General features: G+C 46.4%; 1 long non-coding RNA gene across 1 annotated transcript; it reads right to left on the reverse strand.

Annotated features, from left to right (window-relative positions):
• Nucleotides 1-1,760: 1,760 nt before the first annotated feature.
• LOC139239344 (uncharacterized) lies at nucleotides 1,761-6,917 on the reverse strand. Its single transcript, XR_011588633.1, has 3 exons — nucleotides 6,856-6,917; nucleotides 5,064-5,151; nucleotides 1,761-1,812 (listed from the first exon to the last, which is right to left on the reverse strand). It is a non-coding gene; the product is annotated as an uncharacterized lncRNA (long non-coding RNA).
• Nucleotides 6,918-7,757: the final 840 nt, after the last annotated feature.

The raw sequence follows: 7,757 nt of genomic DNA on the forward strand, positions 1-7,757 counted from the left end.
AAACCTCTCCTCCTTTATGATCCTGTTTAAAACCTACCTCTTTGACCAAGCTTTGGCACCTTAAATATAATAGTTAATGTTTCACCAATTGGTTGTTATGGTCAGTTAGAGAGATCAGTGATGCAGTTTAGTTTCTTGTGCTATCTGCACTTTTTATCTCCTTGGGCAAGAGGCTAATAGTACACCCTGTGGCCCAGTATCTCAATTATTCTCGCATATTATCATGGTTATGGTCAAAATGTCAGCCGTGGCTCAGTCAGTACCACTGACCTCTAAGTGTGTAGGCCGTGGGTTTGAGCACCACTTCAGAGACTTGAGCCCCATAATCCAGGCCAACACTCCCAGTGCAGTACTGAGGGAGTGCTGCACTGTCGGAGGGGCAGTACTGAGGGAGCACTGCACTGTCGGAGGGGCAGTACTAGGGAGCGCCGCATTGTCGGAGGGGCAGTACTGAGGGAGTGCTGCACTGTCGGAGAGGCAGTATAGAGGGAGTGCCGCACTGTCAGAGGAGCTGTACTGAGGGAGTGCTGCACTGTTGGAGGTGCTGTCTTTCGCATGAGACTTTAAACCAAGGCCATCTGCTTTCTCTCGGGTGGATATAGAAGATCGCACAGGCATTAGTTTGATGACCATCAGAGGCGTTCTCTGCTCGGTAACCTGAGCCAATATTTATCCCTTAACCAGCATCACTAAAACAGATGATCTGTTCATTATCACCTTGCTGTTTGTGGGAGCTTGCTGTGTGCAAATCGGCTGCCGCATTTCCAAAATTACAACAGCGACAACACTTCAAAAAGTGCTTCATTGGCTTTGAGACCTGAGGTCATGAAAGGCACTATAAAAAGGCAAGTCGTTATTTGTTTCTTTGTTTCTTTCCTTTCTTTCCTCTTTTCTTCAATAGTGGAGCGCGGGCTTGTCTATGGAGGTAGACCTTTCCGTTAGGTGGATGAGAAAACTATCTGGAGTGCACCTGAATAATAATCTGGGATCAGGAGCTGCACAGGTTGGAGGTTTGAGAAGAAGAAGATTAGAGTTCATGAGTATACATTTCAACACACAGATTGCAGGAAGAGTATATGCGACGGTTAATGTAGGATAGGAATATTTATTGTAGTACCGATCAAATAGAGAGAAGATAATTTAGGACTAATGCCACTAAGCTTGGTTAGACCACACTTGGAGCACTGCGTACAGTTCTGGTCGCCATATTATAAAAAGGATATAGAGGCACTGGAGAGGGTGCCGAGAAGATTTACAAGGATGGTACCAGAAATGCGAGGTTATACCTATCAGGAAAGGGTGAACAGGCTGGATCTCTTTTCTCTTGAGACGAGAAGGCTGAGGGGTGACCTAATAGAGGTCTTTAAAATGATGAAAGGTTTGGATAGAGTGGACACAGAGAATGTTTCCACTTGTGGGGAAGAGCATAACTAGAGGCCATCAATATAAGATAGTCACCCAGAAATCCAATGGGGAATTCAGGAGAAACTTCTTTAACCAGAGAGGGGTGAGAATGTGGAACTCGCTGCCACAGGGAGGGGTTGAGGTGAATAGTATCGATGTATTTAAGGGGAGGCTGGACAAACATATGAGGGAGAAGGGAATAGTGGGTTATGCTGATAGATTTAGATGAGGAAAGACAGGAGGAGGCTCAAGTGGAGCATAAACGCCGGCATGGACTGGTTGGGCTGAAGGGCCTGTTTCTGTGCCGTATATCCAGTGTAATCCTGTGTAATGTCCAATGTTTACTCACCTTTTCACCCCAGTCATTTCCCCAGCTGTTCTTCACAATCCAGTATGGAGTATTGGACTCTGTTGAAAACGAGATACTAATTGTTAAATGACCCAACAGAGTACCTTCATCCCAAGGCGCTTCACAGGAGCGTTAGAAGACAAAATTAGCCGCTTAAGGAAACATTAGGATAATGGAGCAAAAGTCTTCAAGTTAAGTCGTAAAGGAGAGGCAGAGAGGTTTAGGGAGGGAATTCCAGAGCTAAGGCAGGATCGCCCGCGGTGGAGCGATTAAAATCTGGGATGCACAAGAGGCCAGAATTGGAGGGGCGCATCATCATAGGCGGGTCCTCGAAACGAGGATGACTTGCTTCCATGCCAAAAAAAGGACGAGTTCACAGGTGTTTCAATGAAGGACCCGAACGACATCCTGAAGGGTGGAAGATGCCTGTGCTTGCATTTTTTTAATGTGGGGTGGCTGTTGCACACCAGCCACCACACGGGCTTGACAGAGCGAGGTCTTGGTCCAGTGGCAGGGATTACCCAAGACGACTGGAGACCAGCTTTGCTGCACGGACCTAGTGCACACACATATCGCAGTGTGGGCTGGGATGCAGAGATCTCGGATGGTTGCAGGGACTGGAGGAGATCACAGAGATGGAGTGCGGGGGGGGGGGGGTGGGGGGCGCGGGTGGGCGAGGGCCAAGGAAGGATTTGGATATGAGGATGAGAATTTTGAAATCGAGGCGTTGCTGAAATGGGAGCCAATGTAGGTTAGCGAGCATGGGATGGGATGTTGAGCGAACGGGACTTGTTGCGAGTTAGGGTATGGGGCTGAAGTTTAAGGAAGGTTTTGGATGAGCTGAAGTTTAAGGAAGTTGGGAGACCGGCCAAGAGAGAGTTGGAGTAGTCTGGAGGTAACGAAAGCATGGATGAGGGCTTCCACATAAATGTAACGTACATAACAAACTGTTGCCGGAATAGTCAAGTACAAGAAATGGCGCATTGAATCTTATTCCTCCAGTGCGTTAACTTAGGATCAATGTTGCTGTGTTGTGCCCCATTTTTATTGCAAGTCATCGTTTTTTGTGTTGCGATGACACAACCTCTTAAATGTTGATGTTCAGAGAGATTTGGGTGTCCTCATGCAAGAGACACAGAAAGCTAGCCTGCAGGTACAGCAAGCAATAAGGAAGGCGAATGGCATGTTGTCCTTTATTGTAAAGGGGTTGGAGTACAAGAGTCAGGAAGTCTTGCTACAACTGTACAGGGCCCTGATGAGACCATACCTGGAGTACTGCGCACAGTTTTGGTCTCCTTATCTAAGGAAGGATATACTTGCCTTGGAGGCAGTGCAACAAAGGTTCACTAGATTGATCCCTGGGATAAGAGGCCAATCCTATGATGGGCTGAATTTTCCTGCCGTTTAGAATGAGAGGTGATCTCATTGAAACGTAGAAGGTTCCGAAGGGGATTGACAGGGGATATATGCTGAGAGGTTGTTTCCCCTGGCTGTAGTGTCTAAAACTAGCAGGCATAGACTCAGGATAAGTGGTTGGCCATTTAGGACTGAGACGAGGAGGAATTTCTTCACTCAGAGGGTGGTGAATCTTTGGAATTCTCTGCCCCAGAGGGCTGTGGAGGCTCAGTCTTTGAATATATTCAAGACTGAGATTGATAGATCTTTGGACTTTAGGGGAAGCAAGGGATATGGGCATCGGGCAGGAAAGTGTAGTTGAGGACAAAGATCAGCCATGATCTCACTGAAAGACGGAGCAGGCTCGAGGGGCCAAATGACCGACTCCTGCTCCTAAGAACATAATGCCAATACTCTAGAGTTTTGAAGAATGAGAGGTGATCTATTGAAACATACAAAATTCTTACAGGTCTTGACAGGGTAGATACAGTGAAGATGTCTTCCCCGGGCTGGAGAGTCTAGAACCAGGGGTCACAGTCTCAGGATAAGGGGTCGGCCATTTAGGACAAAGATGAGGAGGAATTTCTTCACTCAGAGGGTGGTGAATCTTTGGAATTCTCCTCCCTAGAGGGCTGTGGAGACTGTCTTTGAGTATATTCAAGGCAGAGATCGATAAATTTTTGGATATTAAGGGAATAAAGGGATATGGGGATTGGGCGGGAAAGTGAAGTTGATGTCTAAGATCCGCCATGATCTCACTGAATGGCGGAGCAGGCTCGAGGGTCCGAATGGCCGACTCCTGCTCCTAATTCTTATGTTCTTATGCTCCAGTTTATTTCACATGGACACAAGTGAAATTCCACCCTTCATGTTTCGGACCCACCCATGATTACATCCATCGCCAAGATATTCAGCGTTCCTCGAACCATTGCTCTCGCCGCATCCTAAGAGCCACGCTCAACGCCAAGCGACACCATGTGCACGCTGTCAGCAACAGCGACTCATTCTATCTCGGATGCCGGTCCTGGTCCGCAATTCCATTTCATCCTTCGCCTCATCCGGCGCTTTAACAAAAGACTTTTTTTATCCTTTCAGGTGTCAAGGATTACAAGCTGCAATAGCTCTTGGACACCGACGCCCCCATCCAGAGCTTTCTTCCCTTTCACTTTCCTCTGAGCCCATCCCTTCTTACAATCTCACCCCCTGCCGCATTTTCACCATCCTCTCTGACGCTGCCTGCTGTGCTGAGGATTTTCAGCATTTTGTGTATTCTATTATACACGATGGCAAAGATCCTCGTGGCATTTTACTGTTCATGAAGTACTTTTGAAGTGTAGTCACTGTTGTAATGTGGGAAACGCGGCAGCCCACTTGCACACAGCAAGCTCCCACACACAGCAATGTGATAATGACCCAGATCATCTGTTTTAGTGATGTTGGTTGAGGGATAAATATTGACCCCAGGACACCGGGGAGAACTCCCCCCTGCTCTTCTTCAAAATAGTGCCATGGGATCTTTTACGTCCATCTGAAGGATGGCACTCCCTTAGTACTGGCCCTCCAACAGTGCGGCACTCCCTCAGTGCTGCACTGGAGTGTCAGCCTAGATATTTTTTATGTGCTCAAGTCCCTGGAGTGGGACTTGAACCCACAGCCTTCTGATTCAGAGGTGAGTGTGCTACTCACTGAGCCACAGCCGACACATACTCATTGGAAATAGGGTTAGATGCCGCAGGTTGGGAGGAGGCTCATGTGGAGCATAAACGCCGGCACAGACCAGTTGGGCGAAAGGCCTGTTTCTGTGCTGTGGACTCGATGTGGTTCTATGTAATCTCACTTTTCGAAAGGAAGGGTTTTGGTGACATTCACTGTGTATTTGGAACAGGTTGGTGAGAGAATAAATAGGGCTACATACCTATACCATAACCAACAATCAACATGGCATGGTCCAGCTTATTGGCAGGGCAGTTAGATCGCAGAATACCATCTTTGTAATTCGTGAACTGGAGAGAAAAACAACAAGTGGTCACAACTGTGAAAGTCCACAATATCCTCGAACAATATTCTCAGCTATTGCTTTTTATTGTCTGTGACTAAATGCAGACATCAGCTCATGAGCCAAGCTTTCCATGGTTCCATTAACAACAGCATTTATATAGTGCCTTTAACATAGCAAAACGTTCCAAGGCGCTTCACAAAAGCGTTATCGAACAAGATTTGAACCCGAGCCACATGAGATATTAGACAGGTAACCAAAAGCTTGCTCAAAAGTGGTCGGTTTTAATAAGCGTATTAAAGGAGGAGAGAGAGGGGAGGGGAGAGGTTTAGGAAGGGAATTCGAGAACCTAGAACCTAGACATTTGAAGGCACGGCCGCCAATAGTGGAGCGATTAAAATCAGGGATGCTCACAAGGCCAGAATTGGGAAAGGGCAGAGGTCTCGAAGGGTTGTAGAGCTGGAAATGTTAGGAAACATCAAGCTACCATCACAGACATACTTTAGATGCATCAGTCATGGTTCAGTGCGTATCTCTCTCTCTCGCTCTCCTGAATCAGAAGGTTGTGGGTTCGAGCCCCACTCTAGAAACTTATGCAGAAAACCCAGGCCAATACTCCCAGTGCCAGTGCTGAGGGAGCGCTGCACTGTCGGAGGCGACATTAAATCAAGGCCCCGTCTGCCCTCTCAGGTTGATGTAAAAGACCCCACGGCCATTGTTGGAAGACAAGCAGGGGAGTTCTCCCCGGTGTCCTAGGGACCATATTTATCCCTCAATCAACATCACTAAAAATGAATGATCTGGTCATTATCATATTGCTGTTTGTGGGAGCTTGCTGGGCGGAAATACGCTGCCTTGTTTCCTACATTGCAACAGTGACCATACTTCAAAAACAAGACCTTCATTAGCTACTAAGAGCTTTGAGGTGACCTGAGGTAATGAAAGGCACTAAATAAATGCAAGTTTTTTTTTAGGCTCGAGCTCTATGTTACCCCCAATGCTTTCTGACACTAAAGGCAGCTTGTAACTGGGCAGTAAGCCCACGGTCTGATTGTTGGTCTGTGCTGCGTTCAATGATCCCAATGATGTAACAAATAGCCTCAGTGTTTTGGTTAAGGGAGGGAAGAAAACTCATCTAGGTTTCTTGGTCCTCACTGAATAATGTCGTAGAATCTTACAGCACAGAAGGAGACCATTTGTCCCATCGTGCCTGCTCTTTGAAAGAGCGATCCAATTAGTCCCCCACCCCCCCTCAGCGCTGCTCTTTCCCCAAAGCTTTGACATTTTTTTGTTCTAATCAACTACATACCCTTTTGAAAGTTACTACTGAATCTGCTCCCACCGCCCTTTCAGGCAGCGCGTTCCCGATCACAGCAACTCGCTGCGTAAAAACATTCTCCTCCTCTCCCCCTCTGGTTCCATCGCCGATTATCGTCAATCTGTGTCCCTCTGGTTACCCACCCTCCTGCCCCGGGAACAGTTTCTCCCCATCTACTCCGTCAAACCACCCTCATAATTTTGATCACCTTTATTAACTCTCCCCTTAACCTTCTCTGCTCTAAGCAGAACATTTCCAGCTTCTCCAGTCTCTCCATGTAACCGAAGTCCCTCATCCCTGGTACCATTCTGGTCAATCTCAAATTACAGCAGGACACACTCGACTCTGGAACAGATTCAGACAAAACTGTACCTGTGTGCCACATTTACGCACCTGTTCTCCTTTAAAACTGAATAGGGCTACAATTGTTCCATTCTTTGCCACAAACTGTTTCATTACTGAAATTAAAATAAATTGACATCATACAGTCACAGCGTCTGGAAACAACAACAACTTGTATTTATACAGCACTTTTAATGTACTAAAACATCCCAAGGTGTTTCACAGGAGCGTTATCAAACAAAATTTGACACCGAGCCACTTCAGGATTTTCTGTTGTTAAATAAGTTACATTTTATTTGCCAAAAAATTTAAAAATACATTCACGTCAGATGCAATGTTCCCTCATTTTTTGGTGAGTGGTCTCTTTAAATTGATGCGCGACCCGTTTAAATTTTGCGCATGCGCGATTTTACAATGCAAAAGCCGATACCAGGGCTAAATGGGTTAAATTATGAGGACTGGTTGCTTCGAGGCTTGTATTCCCTCGAGATAAGAAGGTCCAGGGGTGATCTGATCAAGGAGTTGAAGATAATTAAAAGAGTTGATAGGGTGGACAGAGAGAAACAATTTCCTCTGGTGGGGGCAGAACCTTAAAATCAGAGCCAGGCCGTTCAGGGGTGATGTCAAGAAGCACTTCTTCACACAAAGGGTGGTGGGAATCTGGAAGTCTCTGCCCAAAAAGCTGTTAAGGCTTGGGTTAATTGAAAATTTCAAAATTGAGATCGATAAATATTGTTAGTGTCATGTATTCAACTGTCATTGTAACCCATGTATAAACTGACCTAAGTTGTACACCGTGAGAACATTGACCACTAGGTGGTGAACTTGTGGGAGACACTCCTAACCTGGACTTTCAGGTATAAAAGGGGAAGCTCCGCCCACCTTCATCACTTCAGTGCTGGCTAATAAAGGTTACTGGTCACAGAGTGATCTTCTCTCAAGCATGGGCCTCG

Source organism: Pristiophorus japonicus, chromosome 27 (genome assembly GCF_044704955.1).
Source record: "Pristiophorus japonicus isolate sPriJap1 chromosome 27, sPriJap1.hap1, whole genome shotgun sequence".
Taxonomy (NCBI): Eukaryota; Metazoa; Chordata; class Chondrichthyes; family Pristiophoridae; genus Pristiophorus; species Pristiophorus japonicus.